Genomic DNA, 17,541 nt, shown 5'->3' on the forward strand with positions numbered 1-17,541 from the left:
ACAAAGCGTCGGAAATATGAGCACAGCCCTATGAAACTACGAACGTCCTTGGTAGACTTCGAAACAGGAAAGTTCGTAACGACGCGAATTTTGTCCGGATCAGGTCGCACGCCTCTGGCGTCCACGAGGTGTCCAAGGACGGTGATTTGGCGGCGAGCGAAGTGATATTTTGACGAGTTCAACTGGAGACCGGCCCGGCGAAACACGTCAAGAATCGCTGAAAGACGGTCTAGATGCGTGTCAAATGTGGGCGAATAAACGATGATGGTCGTCCAGATAGCACAAACAGGTGGACCACTTGAACCCCTGAAGCAACGAGTCCATCATTCGTTCGAAGGTGGCGGGCGCGTTACAGAGACCGAACGGCATCACCTTGAACGATAAAGGCCGTCAGGGGTAATAAATGCAGTCGTCTCTCGGTTCATGTCGTCGGCGGATATCTGCCAGTAGCCGGACCGTAAATCGATAGAGAAAAATAGGTGGCACCGTACAAGCAGTCTAGAGCGTCATCAATACGTGGCAAAGGGTACACCTCCTTTTTTGTGATTTTGTTCAGGTGGCGATAATCTACATGAGAATGCCACGTTCCATCCTTCTTTTTGACAAATACGACGGGAGAAGGCCAGGGACTACAGGAAGGCTCGATAATGTCCTTTGCAAGCATCTTTTTGACTTCCTGTTGGATAACAGCTCGTTCGTACGCAAAAACACGACATGGACGTCGGTGAATAGGGTTCGCATCGCCAGTGTTTATGCGATGGGTCACGACGGACGTTTGACCTAAGGGTCGATTGTCAAAGTCAAAAATGTCGCGATAGCCGTCAAGAACGCGGCAAAGGGCTTCAGCTTGAACAGGTGTAAGGTCAGAGGAAACTATCTACTCCATGTCGACGTCAGTACCGTGCGATGACGTCACGGTATGGGCTGAGCTGTGACGATCTTCCACTGAGAATGGCTCGATCTCATCATCCTGCAAAGCGCTAATTATAGCCAATGAAATCCCCTGAGGCAGAACTTGCACGGTTAGCGCGAAATTGACAAGGGGTAGGCAGGTGCGGTTGGCAGTAATTGTCAGCACAGTGTGCGGCACGGTAACACCATGTGTAAGTATAACTGCCGGAATTGTTGCGACCACGTAATAACCGTCAGGTACAGCTGGTGAGGACAACAAGTCGACGTGTGTCACAGATTGAGGCGGTAGGCGAATAAAATCCATGCAGCTCAAACGGCTTGGAGGCGGGTCCACAGGGTCGGCAAGAAGAGGCAAGTCAAGGCGAAGTGAGCCGGCGGACAGTCAGTGAGGGCCGAATGATTGGCAAGGAAATCTAGACCGAGAATGAGGTCGTGAGGGCAATGCTCGATGACGGTGAAGAGAACGACGGTTTGTCTCTCAGCAATGGTGAGTCGGGCAGAGCACATGCCAACAATAGCGACAGTCCCTCCGTCGGCGACTTCAACAAATCGGTCCGGGGCGGGCGTCAGAACTTTCTTGAGCCGACGGCGAAGAGCAGCACTTTTAATGAAAACATGCGCCCCAGTGTCAATCACCGCGCACACAGGAACATTGTCGACGAGAACGTCCAAAAGATTCTTGTTCGTGGGTAAGGTGAAGCGAGGATTTCGTGCCAATGTCGTCTTTGCAGCTTCACCTCCAGAAGCAGCACTGTCTAGTTTTCCGGTCGGGGGTGCGGCAAGTAGGTCGGAGAAGGAGCACGGCGTGACGGGGGCGAGCGAGATTGGCGGCGGGAGGGAGAAGGCGAGCGGGAGTAGCGGGGTCGTGTCAGAGGTGTCGCAGGGTCAGATGATGGAGCGGGCATAGAAGGGGCGAAGGAAAAGGACGCGCTAGAGGGGCGAGGGTGGCAATCAAGAGAATAGCGCATCGGAGAAGTCCAGCGGCTGCGGCAGTGGCGAGTGACATGTCCAATGCGTCGGCAATTAAAACAGATCGGCCTGTCGTCCGCTGTTCGCCATTCGGAGGAGTTGCGCTGTCCGTAAGAGGAGTAAGAAGAGCGCGTGGGGACGTGCGGGGAGAAAGAGCTTCCGAGCGTATGGAACGAATGGATTGCAGGCCAACGTTGGACAACTCTTGACGGACGACGGCCTGGATCAAGGAGATTGTCACCGGAGAATGATTAGGTGACGGGAATGAAGGGGCCGCCGGTTGTGCTGCTTCGACCTCACGACGAATGATGCGGTTCAAGTTGTCACATCGCGACGGCTGGTGGAAGAGGTCGTCACAGGATGACGTAGCAGCTGTGTTGGGAAGTCGCGTGATGTGCTGGGATACCCGGCGGCTTTTAGCATGCTCAAGACGGCGGCACTCCTTGAGGATCGCATCGATGCTGGTGACGTTCGTAAACAGCGGTAAATTGAAGGCGTCGTCAGCAATGCCTTTGAGGACGTGATTAACCTTATCGTCCTCAGACATGGTCGGGTCAGCCTTGGCACAAAGGGCCAAGACGTCGAGAATGTACGACACGTAGGACTCGGTCGGCGTCTGTACACGTGTGGCAAGGGCTTTCTTGGCATTGACTTGGCGACCCGACCGAACGGATTGCCAGAAACGTTACGGAGCTTCTCTTCGAAGAGATCCCAGCTCGAGATCTCCTCTTCGTGAGTCTGGGACCATGCAAGTGGAGCTCCGTCGAGGCAGAAAAGAACGTTCGCAAGCATAATAGTCGGATCCCACCTGTTACTGGTGCTGACACGTTCGTATAAGCGGAGCCAGTCGTCAACATCAGGACTGCCGACTCCGTTGAAAACACCAGGATCTCGAGGTAGGGAAACGGCGACGTAGGTCGGGGCTGCAGGCGGAGACAGTTGCGTAGATGAAGAGCCGCCAGCAGGAGCCGAAGTTGCACTGTCGCCGTTGCGACCGCTGCGAAGCTCCATGGCGGGTACGGGGAACGTCCACTGTGGTATCCTGTGTTAACTTCTGGTTTCGGTTTTGGGTCTTTACATCAGGGCGCCACTCAGCGCCAAACGCTGTAAGTTGCCTTCCTGCTTCCCCTCGGAGAAATGAAATTCATTCTTTGTCTGGTCCCCGACTGGAGTAGTCCGGCTCTTTTATTGCGGCGCTGCGCGCCCCGGCCGTTTAGGCCTCATGCCGTAACCCTTTCGTCCGGCCGCCCCGTCGAAGCTACAAGAAACTGGCGACGAGGTAAACCGCTCACTTCACTTTTACGGCCCCTTGCATTTCTTCTTCTGCTGCTCCCCTCCTTCCGGCATGCAAGACGCTACGTCCACTTCGACGTCGTCCACCGCAACTCCCCCGCCTTCGTTCTCCGTGCCCAGCATGTCGTTCGCACCACCCATGCCGCCTTTCCTTGCATTACCCGGTACTCCTTCGGTACCGTGGCTCACATGGAAACGTTCTTTTTGCACGTTTCTTCAGGCGACCGGATGCGAAGCATTACGAGGCGAGAGGAAGAAGGCCATTTTACTGAGCAACTTAGGCTTCGAGGGGCAGCGTCTCTACTATGACCTCGCGTCGCAAACGGACCAGACGGCCGCTACGTTCGAAGACATTCTTCGCATCTTCTACCAGCACTACGAAGAAAGCTCAAATCCCCTGGTGCACCGCATTATCTTCCGGGACAGGAAGCAACTACCTGGGGAAACCTTCCAGGACTTCGTCACCGCGCTACAAAGGCTAACGCCTGCTTGTGCGTTCTGCCCTTGGCACGACGAGTCCCTTCGCGACCAAATCCTCCAAGGCGTCGCATCAACAAGAATAAGAGAAAGCTCACTTTACGAAGGAGCGTCCCTCACGCTCAAGAAGGCCCAGGAAATCGGAAGAGCCGTACAGCAAGTCCACAAAGAGCTTCAAGCCTTTAACAGCTCGTCTGTTCAGCGTGTCTCGACGCAACGCCAAGATGGCGTCGACAGCCATCACCTTCCACGCCCGGGCGCGCAAGATGGCGGTTCCCGCCACCCTTCTCCCTCGACCCGGCGGCTTCAAAATGGCGCTCGGCGGCATGGCGGAAAGTCGCGACCTGGGGAGGCCGGCCAACATGGCGCGCGGCCCGAACTCCGCGAAGTCAGTCGACACATCGCGGGCTATTGCTACCGATGTGGTTCACCTCACCACATCGCATCCGATCCAGGCTGTCCAGCCAAGCACGTTTCCTGCTGTGCGTGCAGAAAAGTGGGACATTTCGCTTCAGTTTGCCGTTCGAGCAACGGAAAGCATCGACAGTGCCCTGCTCGTACGCAGCTTGTTTTCGCTGCATGCCAACAAGTGTCAGAAGTTCCAGCTGACCCAAGCGTTCAGTTTCCGTCTCTCCCGCACAACGCTTCCTCGGAGTTCGCCCAGCCGTACTCAGGACAATCGGGACTTGCAAATGACTTCATCCACGACAGCCGCAGAGACTGTCTCGAGTCAGGCTCAGGGCGAATGAGCCACCCATCAGTGCTGTCCCAGGGGGCACACAGACGTTTGTTACTGTCTACTTTTGTACTTCGTGAATTCTTTGTGTTATCAGTGTGTGCAAGGCTGCATCTCGTCGTCCGCCCAAGACGGGTACTGAAACTGCAGAACTGGAGTGCAATAATTCATTCAGTTTTCATGTTGTGCGTTTTTTAAAGGGGGAAGCCAAAGATATCATATTCTATTGTGTAAAGATGACATCACAATCATGTATGTTACAGTGCTAACATGTGTTCTTTGACTCGTGACTTACTTTTGTTGCGAGGAGAGTGAGTAGAGCATTTTTCCTTTCAAGGGAGAGGTGATGTGGTATCCTGTGTTAACTTCTGGTTTCGGTTTTGGGTCTTTACATCAGGGCGCCAATCAGCGCCAAACGCTGTAAGTTGCCTTCCTGCTTCCCCTCGGAGAAATAAAAGTTCATGCTTTGTCTGGTCCCCGACTGGAGCAGTCCGGCTCTCTTCTTGCGGCGCTGCGCGCCCCGGCCGTTTAGGCCTCATGCCGTAACCCTTTCGTCCGGCCGCCCCGTCGAAGCTACAACATCCACCTCCACCAAATTAATGTTACATGTAGCTGGAGCCCAATACTATATGCAATTTATTTACAGGGAAGCTAACTGAAGGCCAAAATGGCGACGCTATATCAAGCGGGCCCACGTCGTCTTCTTCCTCAGTGCAGCCTCACTGTAGCGGCTGTTCCGTAGCAATATATATATATATATATATATATATATGTGCGTGTGTGTCGTTCTCCTTCTGTTTTTTCCCATATAGATCAAAGTCAAAGTGGAGTTTATTTAGATCACCAAAAATAATGATGCGGGTAGGCCCGGGCAAAAAGTGACCACAATCACTTGAGTCGGGACGCCCGAGCCCCCCTATACAAGGCATACAGCGCCAACGCACAGTGTAAATGACATGGTATTGTTCTGGCTATTTAACAAGGGCAAAAGCATATCGTATATACGCGGGTTTGTGAACAAAGCATAAAACATAGTCGAAAGAAGAAACAGAAATTCATCGCAGCAAGATAAGAAAAAATACATAAACGCGGCTTTCAAAAAGAATATATATAACACCTTGTATCAGACAATAATACTTCAGTTGGCAGTAAGCGCTCGTCCTCGCTTTTTCCCGCGTCCCCTGTCCCGCTTCGCGAAGTACCACACATTCTCATGGAAAACCGACTGGCCTAAACCATTCTGAGTTCTCTGCTTAATATTCACTCGTAAGGCTTGCCGCCGCAGTTCACTGAATATAGTATTGGACCAGGTCCGCTACTCGCATTAGCCACCTTCCTATGTCTTGGCAACGAGATGCTATTTCCATGCAATCGAATATAGTACCACCTCAGCCGCTGGATCAAAAAAAAATAATAATAAACAGTTCTGCCCGAAAGGCGAAGCACAGCTTGGGATAGAAAATTAGTAGATAGCTGTACGAAAGTAAGGATAGTAGTTTTATCAGACGTATAAACTTATAAACATTCACTTACTAACTAAATTAACAATGATAGAAGTTGTAAGCGTGACTCATCGAGGACGTAGAAAGAAACAGACGCACAAACACAGCGTTGTCTCTGTGTGTCGCTTCTTTCTACGTCCTTGTTCAGTCACGCTTACGCATTCTATCATGGATTCAAACCAACTAGCCCGCCAACGTGCTTTAACTAAGTTAACCAGCACGGTGTCACGCATGCACAGGTAAACAGGAACACATCTCGGTCGATGAGTGCGGAAACTCGCTGTCGAAATTCTGTAGCGATGAATCGCGGCAGCAGCAAGCGAGTTGACATCCGTGCATCTGTCGCTTCAACGCGAACGGAACGTTGAAAGCACAGCGCATAGAAAGCTATCGGCACTAAGCCCACTTTGCAAACATCGCAGATCGCTTTGAAGACGGGGCCCGCGCGGGTGCGCACTTTGGCCGCGTCGCAGGTCGATTTCAAAACACACGGGCGCCGGCAACGCGTACCTACGGCGTTTGCGAAAGGCGTCTACTACGGCGTACGCGATTCGCGTGGCGAACTCCATAGTAGACGCCGCGGTTGTGTCCACTCTGTACGGCGCGGCGGGCGAGGAGGACATCGAGCCACCGGAGAAGAACAAACGCTTTGGAGGAACGCCCACCTCCCTGCGCGTGCGCCACAGGAGAGGGCATGCACGCGGGCCGCGTTCCTCGCTCGCGCACGCGAGACTGAACCGCGCTCGCAAGCTTTCGCTCATACGAAACCTCACGGCGACGGCACAAATGCGACTGGAGTGTCCATATATACAGTGAACTCTCACTGGAGTGAACTTCAAGAGACCGAAGGAAATAGTTCACTTAACTGAAAGTTCACTAAACTGAATATGCACTAGACCAACATAAGACATGGCATACAGAGACAAAAGTTTCAAGTGCAAATCTGAGCGAGTTCGTTAGGCTGAAATATTGACTGTTCCGAAATTCGTTTAAGTGAAACATTTTTGCATAGTATCTATAAGAAAACTGCCGGGAACTTTTAAAAAGTTCGTTATTTTGAATTATTCGATAAGCCGACGTTCGTGCAAATGAGAGTTTACTGTAATTGCTATCGCAATTAAGAAAAAGAAAAGGTGCGGCCTGTCGCGTGCATCGAGAACGGTGTCCTCCGCCGCGGCGCCATTAATTAGCAGGGACTGCTTGTCTGGGATCGGCATAGAAAATGCGTCAGGAACGCGTTTGAAACGCCGACGGCATACGCGTCCTGTCCCCAGCAGACAGCGCCGTTCCGCCCGGCCGAAAATGCCACTACGGCTGTCGCGTTCGCTCGCATTGCAGCCCAACCGACGCGGCAGGCCCTGAGAGTACGTATAGTGCCCTGGGCGTCATCACATGCTTCCCCATTTGGACGGACGTTAATATTGCAAACATGCGAATATGTACATTCCCTTCTGGGGAATAATTCTACTCCACACTATTTTATTGGCGTGATTATCACGTTCGGTATTTTGTGATCAACGGCTTCTACTTTATTATGTTGGAATTAGCATTCGTTCCGATTGGGACCATTCTGATAGTACGGTGCATTGCACGTAGTAGTCAGTGGCTACCGTCGTTCCGAGTCAATAATTTTCAGCCTTCGTAATGATGTTTTTCCGGTATCACGCGGATTGTCCTTCCTGCCTTGTTTCAGTGCTGTCACTGCCGTGTGTGTCATTTCTATTAATTTTCTGTTCGGCCTAAAGATGGTGACATTCTCCGTACACTAGAAGACCTTTAAATAGGCTCGACGCGATAGAAGAAAATCAAATGTTTGGCACGGATTTTGGCATGGAACAACTAAGATATTATCATCAGGCACTCCATAGTGTCCAGATCAATCTTGACCACCTGGGGGTCTTTAAGAGGAAGCTTTAGCTCGGGTGCTCCTCTCTGAATACATGTAAAAGGTGAATTCGTTTTTCTCGGCAACCACTGCACCAAATCAGACGAGGTATGTTGCATTTAAAGGAAAACTTACACGCTCTTCACTGCTGGTTTCGAATTTTTATTTAGGTCGTTAATGTTTTATTAAAAGTTGGCGAAATTGCACATTTTCAGAAAACAAAACTACCAAGTTTACAACTCTGTCTCTCAGCAATCAAAAATCATTACACAATTCTATGAATTGCATGTAATCGTACATATAAAGTGAACAAAATTGATGTGTTACACAGACAATACGAAAATGCAATATGTTAATACGATGAGTTACAATATGAAAATACAGCCTTTGCAGAATCCTTGCACACAACGTAACTAATTCACGTAAGATGTAAATTGGCATATCGAATTGGTCCGCTTTGAATGATCTAATGGATGCAGTTTACAAAACCGTGATATCTGTGTTGATGCAGAGCTATTAATTTGTAAATTTCGTGGTTATATTTTTATTTTTTTGAACTTTCGAATCATTGAAAATTCTTTTAACATCTTTTAACGAAATTCAGGCCCTTCATCTAAATTGCCTTTCGAACAGGCGCTAGAATTTAACTTTCTCTCTCAAATGCAAGAAATTTCATTGAGATCGGTCCCGATGTTTATCTGAGAAAAGCGTTTCTGTGTTTTACGCGTATCTTGATAGACGTTCGGCCCGAGCGAAAGCTTAAGGTGCACGAGCGTTGTTCCATTTAGCCTCCATCGATGTGCGGCAGCCACGGCCTGAAACCCCCGACCTCGTGATTAGCAGCGCAACGCCGAAAATTACACGTAGCTCGCGCCTCACGCATGCGCAGATCGCGCAGGACAGATCGTACGTCTCGGAAGCGCGGCGCGAGCACAGGTGTCGAAAGTTTGCGCTAAGAAACAGCGTTGTCCAAGATGGCGGCACCCATGGCTCCCGCTTCGGCGTGAATTACCGTGATGCCTAAACGCTATCGCCAGAAAGTGTTTTAATCAGCTGTCGCTTTTCTCTAAACTCACCTGAAACGCTAGTTGTGAGCGCATAGCACGCCCAATTTGTCAGATCGTTTCGCGATTCCGACACCTGTAGGCCTAATGAGATCCGTCCGCACAGCAGCAACATGATTGCGGTGGCTAGAGGAGTAGGGGCGCTATAACGTAAAGCTATTCCAAACTTTTCTACTCCAATTCTGCATTCAGCGCTCCACCATTGGTCAAAAACTCATATATATATATATATATATATATATATATATATATATATATATATATATATATATATATATATATATATATATATATATATATATATATATATATATTACAGTCAATTGAAGAATCGGTGGCTGTGTCGCAAGATGGGCGCCCCTACACGAGTTGAACGTGAACCTTAGGGCAAATATCATGGTTCGTCCATTTCCGCGGAATGTGCACCCCGTGCACAATGTAGGGAGGCGGGTCGCGAGAGCTAGGGCTTTGTTGCGAGAGGCAAAGGATCAGGAGGAGGAGTCTGCGTTTGTTGACGCTGCATGGATTAGTGGTAAAAATGCTTATTCGGTGGTGGTAGTAGATGGCAAAGGGAGCGTTAGAAATGCTGCTTCCATTTATACCAAAGACCCGGGGGTTGCTGAACAGGTGGCTATTGCTCTAGCACTAATTGATTCTAGAAGAGTTTTGGTGTTTAGCGACTCGCGATCTGCGATTACAGCCTTCTCGAGAGGACTTGTTGCGGAACCGGCTAACAGACTGCTACAGAGTAGGGATATTACTTCGCATACAGTTACTTGATTCCCGGCGCACATGGGGACAGTGGAGGGAGCCCCGCGTAACCTCAACGAGGTGGCGCACAGGGAGGCACGAGGATTAGTGTGCCGTGTACTCCCTGAAGGGGCTGGATCTCCCGCTCCTGAGTACAGGGACGAACTGTTAACCTACAACGAAATCACCAAGCACTATTACTTAGGGCGCAGGGCATTCCCGTTGCCACATCCTAAATTAAGTAGGCCGCAGGCGGTTACATTAAGGCTTCTGCAGACACAGACGTACCCTAACCCGGTCATCATGAATAAAATTAATCCGGACTGCGGGGTTTCAGTCTATTGTAGTAAGTGTGGGGGTTTGCTCGATTTACAACACATGCTGTGGCACTGCTTGGCGTTGGCCGGTGATGGTTCTCGAGGTGAACAGTGGTAGCAGCGAATGCTGCACAGTGAAGTGCTGGCGGACCAACTCAGGGCTGTCCAGAGGGCCCGTGTGATGGCAGAGGGGCTCGGCCTCTCTGTACCGACGTGGGAGCGGCCCGCATCAGTCCCAGACTGATCCCTCAGGACCTAAATAAAGTTCTTCATACCATACCATACCCCCACTTCGCCTGTCTGTCATGCGACGTCGCAAAAACCGCGATGGCTCCCAATCTGACCTGACGTGTACACACTGATTATGCATGATTCGTTTGAACAGAAAAAAAAAGTATTTTTAATTCGACGCCTTTTTGCCATTAACCCTCTGCTATTGGTCAAAAGCTTTCAGGCTACACCTACCTCACCTTTGTGTCACTCGACGTCACAAAACCGCGAAAACTCACTGCGTCAAAGTCACGTGTTTTGTTAAAGATGCCTTAATATGCCAAACAAAATTGGATTTTTTTTTCTGAATAGCCGGATACTGCCCCGTTCCGAAAGGAATAGAAGATGGCTGCCGCTGATCGCTCAGGCACTGGCTACTCGCACCAGCCGTAGAGCATGGGTTTATTCGCGCATAAAAAACTTTTTGCGTGGCCGTATAGCGTTATCGAGCCCTTTCGGCACGTATACGACATTGATCTGCCAGCTCTTCTTTGCTGAGGATCCGTTTTAGCGCATCTTTAACTGTCCGTTGCACGCCGCCGCGATTTTAGACAAGCCACCGCAAGCTAAGTAAGGGATAGCGTACCAATCGCAGACGCCGGCACCACCCTCTTCATCCGGTTATCTATGTTTTAGTGCGCTGGCTCGGCCCCATCGAAACCCTCTCCGCTTTAGCGTGCTTCTAGCCTCTTGTCAGCCAATTAGAAAAGAAAAACCGTTTAATGTAGGCAACGTTATTAGTTTTGAAAGCAAGCAAAAGTGACCTCCTATAAACGAGGAGGGCTTTTGATTGGACTGTTCAGGCAAAGCTTGATGCTGGCGTCCGATGCGCCCGATGCTGGCGTCGGCGGTTGCATAAATTTGACGTCAGGAGATTGGAATGAAAACATATGGGAATAGTTTTACGTTGTAAGGCCCTAGGTGTGCCGACTGACCCATAGACAGACATACACGACCGACCCGCCTGGAGCGTAGTTCGCCACTTCTCCGTATCGTGGCGCAATAGTGGCGCTGCACTCAGTACAACGGTTCTCAGCGGCGCATGTCTGCTACTTGTGGTGTACGGCACGCAACAAATAAAGCTCGCAGAGTGAAAAACTATCCTGTGTAGCCGTCAATTTGTGCAATGAGGAGATATAGGTCTCTGTTAATGCGTGTTTGCAAGTTTCTAAGATATGTTGAAGCTTCTACAACGAAATGGTTAGAGGAAGCTAATCTCCGATAGCGAATAAGCGGAGACCGCACCAAACCGTGGCGGCATTTTTGCTTCAGAGACCAACAAGCACCCTTATATCTCTGAACGATAAATCACGGGGGCCTAAAGCAGCATTGTTCTCAGCCCTGTGGGCGAATGACGCTTTTAGGAACAGTTCCTCAAGCGCGATTTCACCCATGTTGTGGACTAAGAAATGCTTACCACAGGTGTAGTAATTGGTACTTTCGCTCATGTCTCTAATACGATGCTCGAAAAAAATACGGGAGAACATTTTTTGCGACTGTGATCGCACAAAGTGATTGTGACCGCAATCCCTCGCAGCAAAGAGCTACGAATGAACCTTGCGCAAATTGCGACGTCACGAGTTCTGCGCCGGCGCCTGCGGAGCTTGCCGTCGCTCGTGCTCAGTGACTGGATTTGGAAGCTTCCACGGCTGCCGCATTTTCTTCTTAACCGAAATTCGTTTTTTACCATCGCGCTGAATAAAGCGCGGCCGCATTTCGATGGGGGGAAATGCGAATACACGCGTGTGCTTAGATTTAGGTGCACGTTAAAGAACCCCAAGTGGTCCAAATTTCCGGAGTCCCACTACGGCGTGCCTCATAATCAGATCGCGGTTTTAGCACGTAAAACCCCATAATTTAATTTTAATCAATAAAGCTTCCTTGCGTTTGCGTTCTCGTACATTAAACTAAATGTCTTGAAAGGACGCACACCAAAACGTCCCACAAAGGTGTTTGTCACCTTACTTAACGCAAACGCTAATCTAAAGCTATCTGTTTTTTCCAGAAATATATCGGTGTTCTGGCTGCCTCACAAAAATACGAAACGATGTCTACCAAGGCTAAAATGTCAACTACAAGTGGTAAGCAAGAAAAACGATCTGGGTTCGAGTAGGAGGGGAATATGTTTCGGAAGAGCAGGCAAGACGGTTAGTTGACATTTCCCGGCATGATTTAAGGTCAGTTCATGAAACTGGGTTATTGCCTAGGGGAACATAGAGGCGTTCATTACAGATATCCTGGTGATAACGCGTGCTATGAGATTACTGTGGTTTAAGCGGAAAAGTGTGCACGTAAGAATGGCTTTAGCAAGGAATGCCTAGATTTAGCTTTAGAATTGAAGAACTGCGATAGAAGACTTGACAATTTCGTCGATTAACTATCGAGTAACTTATTTATTGGCTCAATCTCAGTTAGCTTTTCAACCACAATAATTGGTTTAAACCGACAAGAGACTTAGCTTTGCGTGCCATCCGAAAAGGTTTGCGAGAACTTGAAGGTATCTCTTGAAGCAACTCGTCCTCTTAAGGAGTATAGTGTGTAGCCAGTACGGCAATGGGTCGTCGTCAAAAATAGCTTGCCCTTAAAATATAGCAATTGCGGCTGCGTGGCTGCGGAGAGCAGAAAGAAAAACATTGGGCGCCTTTACAATCGCGTTCTCATGTGAAAATTGTGTCTCATTTTATTAAATAAGTTTACACTCCAACTTACACGAGTCATGGTTTCTCTCAGCGCTTAAAACATAAACATTGTTAAAAATAATATAACGTGCAACACAGGACAGACAGCAAGACGAAACAATATATGAGCGCCCTCTGTCCCGTGCATTGGGCTATTTTATTAGAACGACAGAAAGCTGAGCCGGTTGGCAAGGATTCATTATGCAAAAAAGAAGTGAGGCGTGCAGACAGGACACAAGAGTGGAGAAGTCTGCACGCCTCACTTCTTTTTTGCTATTTTATTGTTGACATTGCTACAATAACTGCCTCACGTTTCTACACCACTCAAACGTAAGGACTACACATGCACCAAAGGAAAGCGGATTTGTAGAACTGCTAGAGTTGCGATAATGACACACCAGCAAAGCAAACGGCTCCTTGTAAACAATGGTGACGCCTACTTGACCACCTCAAGGCGCTGTGGATATCTGCTTGGGGTGGACGAAAAATCGTCGAGAAAAAAATTCCGTGCCATTCCACTTTGTGAAGGTGGATGAGCAGCGAAGCTGTGCGCGCGTCAAGCGCCGCGTGCGCGCGCGACCGGGAGGCGAGGCGCGACTGCAGCCGGGCGTTGAGTCTCGGAAGATGACGAGGCACCGAGTTTGTGCATATCCACGTAAACGCGGCAGGGCACCAACGAATCCCGGCGCGTACAGAACAGACACGCACCGCACTCCGCGAGCACACGCTGCTTCACCGCAGCCAAGGCGATCGTGCGTCGGTCGGCGTCCCGCAGTAATGCTTGTGAGGTCACTCGAAAAGCACAAGCGGTCACACACAACACAGGCCACACAAAATTGGTTCCCCACAAGCTCCCACTGAAAAATTTCCGTTGCTCCCTTCAAACGCTCCAAGTGTGCGCGATCGGGGCCACATGGACGGTTCGCATTACTTTCCGCCTTTAGTAAAGCAATGAAGGGGGCTAGTTGGTGAACGTTCATGGTTATATTGCGCTCAGTTTTACAAACACGATATTAAGGAAGGACAGGACGTGGACGGACGCAGCGCAAACTACCAACTGTTTGATACCGTTAAAGAACGCGCTTAGATACAAGGAGATATGATGCGGGGGGGGGGGGGGGGGGTACATATAAAAATATATGACAAGGTGACGACAAATGAAATACACGTGCCAGCTTCTGACAGCACCTAGCAACTTGGCCGCACATTGCAAACAATGCAAATGCTCCCCGCTACTAGAAAGCACCACAGTCATTGGAACATCAAAAACAAAAACGGAGCGAGAAATATGGGAGGCGCTCGTGATAGCCAAAAAAAAAAAAAAAGAGATGTGCGTAAGCACTCCGTCCATCGCGCTTATCAAAGCTGAGGTCGAGTTTGCCAGGGCGAACGGGCGCATATGAACGATGTATGCCTGACTCAAACTATGATCACTTGTCGTCACCTTGTCATATCTATTTATATGTACCCCCCCCCCCCCCCGCACCATATCTCCTTGTATATAAGCGCGTTCTTTAACAGTATTAAACAGTTGGAAGCTTGCGCTGCGTCCGTCCACGTCCTGTCCTTCCTTAATATCGTGTTTGTAAAACTGAGCGCGATATAACCATTACTTTCCGCGTCGCGACCTTGTCAGGCAGCAGGCTTAAGGGACCGCCACCACGGGAGAGCGGAAGGAGCTTCATCAACTCGGCGCAGTGCTTAAAGCCTGCTTCCCCTCCGCCGTGGCTCGGCCCGGTATTGCACTATCTTCGGGATCGGCCCACGTACGGGGAGAAATTCTCGATCTAGACGGCTCGATAGGCGCAGGCCATTTATTCCAGAACCTAGCCATATACAGCTTCGCTGGAAAAGAAAACTGCGCGCTACCAGGACATCTTGTTCGCCATCACGAATGTTTCATAGCACTTCAAATCGATGTACCCACGGAAATTTGCTGCTAAAAGGGAAATTCTAATCCTAAAATAATAGAAAGTTTAATTGGGCGTCCGTAGCAGCTCTGCGTACGCAGGAAACCCGCGGAGGCAACAGTGCGCATGCGCAGTACGCAGGAGAACGCACGGTCTCTTGCGTGCGCCCGCAACTTCCCAAAAGCTGCGTAGCGTCCGCCGCGGGCTCTGCGGGCTTTGCGGGACATTCTCGCGTGTTCTCCCGGGTCTACGAGAGCGCATTTTCTCGATATGGCTCTTGCCGAAGTTACGACTCCGGCTTTTGGTTTGACTTCGTGGCGGCTGATATTTGCTACACAGTAGCTGGCATATGGCGGCGCCGAGTAGCACACTACCTGCTTCTGCGCGTGGGAGTCGGCGATCCCTTTCGCAGCCTTTCGCGTCCGGCCAACCATTGCCGTTCTGTGCGCGCGCGCTTCGCTGCGTACGTGGGTGGTTGCGGACGCCCAACTAAGGCTCCCTAATTACCTTGCTCCTTTTGTGGACGTCATGCAGCGTGTTTCACTTAACTTGGGCCGAACTTTGATAATCTGTAGCTGAACAGAATGTTGTTTGCCGTCGCTTGGAGATCATAATATTCGTCATCAGCCTAATTTTATGTCCACTGCAGGACGAAGGCCTCCTTCCTGCGATCTCCAATTTCTCCTGTCCTGCGCCAGCTCGGTTTCAACTTGCGCCTGCGAATTTCCTAATTTCATAGCCCCACCTAGCTTTCTGCGGTCCTCGACTGCGCTTCCCTTCTCTTGGCACCCATTCTATCACTCAAATGGTCCAGCCGTTATCTATCCTACGCATTATATGCACTGCCCAGCTCTATTTTTTTACTCATAACGTCAATTAGAATATCGGCTATCACCGTTTGCTCTCTGATCCACACCGCTTTCTTCCTGTCTTTTAACGTTAATCCTAAAAGTTTTCCTTCCAGAGCTCTTCGCGCTGTCCTTAACTTGTTCTCGAGGTTCTTCGTTAACCTCCAAATTTCTGACCCATAAGTTAGCACCAGTAGTACGCAACGATTGTGCACATTCTTTTTCAACGACAGCCATAAACTCCCAGCCAAGGTTTGGTAATGCCTGCTTCATGCACTCCAAACCATTTTTATTCTTTTGTAAATTTCCTTCACATGATCAGGGTCTCCTGTGAGTAATTGACCTAGATAAACGTACTCCTTCATAAACTCTAGAGGCTGACTGGCGATCTTGAGCTCTTGTTCCGTTGCCAGGCTATTGAACATTATCTTTGTCTTTTGCATATTAATTTTCCACCCCACTCTTACACTTTCTCTGTTAAGGTCCTCAATTATTTGTTGCAATTCGTCCACACTGTTGCTGAATAGGATAATATCATCTGCAAACAGAAGGTTGTCGAGACATTCGCCGTTGATCCTCCTTCCTAATCCTTCCTAGTTTAATAGCTTGAGTGATTCTTCCAAGTGTACAATTTAGAGAAATTGTGTCTCCTTGCCGGACCATTTTCTATAGAGGTATGTTTCTACTTTTCTAGTGGACAATGAAGCTGGTTGTGGAATCTTTGCAGATATTTTCCAAGATATTCACGTATGCCTCTTCAACTCCTTGATTGCGCAATGCCTCAATGACTGCTGGTATCTCTACTTGGAGTATCTGTACTCTACTCGCTTGGAGATACTAAGATTATTATTCTTTCATTCCACCTAATTAGACCATTATAGTTATTTAATTACTCAATTTATTATTTATTATATTTAGATGAAAACTGTTGATGAGAAAGTTGCAGACCAACATGAGAAACTCCCGATTCAGCTTTATGTTCCTCAACGCGTGCTGCATAAAACTGTTTTTCTGAGCGCGAAAGACGCCCACACGCAAAATCACCGCGTGACTGGCCACTCGAGGCTTCTTTCATGCTCGGAAAAAGTCGCAACTTCGCACTTTCTCTTTTAGATGCAATACGCTTAATTAAATTCGGCGAGGTGGTTGCCGAGAGAAATGTTTTAGCTCAGGAGCCCCGACCTAAACACATGGGAATGGCGAATATGTGTGCAGTTGCCAAAATATAACTCTTTTTTATACGCAACAAACTCTATTTTGAATCAATTGCACGATGTTAAAGTGAGGATTGTTTAAATGCATTGATGACGTCTGTCACTACGCTTGAGCAATCATAAACAAGGCTGCACCTCAGTGCTCGGCAAAGTGAGACATATCTCAAGCTCGCGATACGCTTAAATGGGGAGACTAAATAATAAAGACACCGCATAAACACGGAGCAATTCGTCTTATGCTCACGTCTATAGACACAACCGAGCACAGCTGTGGAGTCAAATAAAATACTGCAGGCTACACGAGTGAAATCGGGAAATGAATGCCTTGTTTCTATAGGAAACCCAGACATAGCTGAAGCCTAATTCTACTTAGCATATGATTTACAAAAGCTTGCTTGAAGCAGCAACTCGCAGTATTTTGAAAGTGTACGAGCAAGCTGTGCTCGATTCATCTGAGAATTCGAGTTATTCATGACACTTGCCGAACCAGACGGCTGTCTTGAGGATTTGCTCCGCACGCTGACGGTACATATACTGGCTGCGCGGAGGTTAACAAGAAAGCTGAGGCGCTATAGATTATATTTTCTGTATAATTGTGCGCCTGACTTTCTTCCCGACGTTGTCGCTTGTTACGGCGCACCTGTAAAGAAATCCTTAGTGCAGCAACATCGCGCGCAGGGTCGGGACCGGTGCCGACACGGCTCCGAATAGGAATA

The sequence above is a fragment of the Dermacentor variabilis genome, chromosome 7, assembly GCF_050947875.1.
Source record: "Dermacentor variabilis isolate Ectoservices chromosome 7, ASM5094787v1, whole genome shotgun sequence".
Taxonomy (NCBI): Eukaryota; Metazoa; Arthropoda; class Arachnida; order Ixodida; family Ixodidae; genus Dermacentor; species Dermacentor variabilis.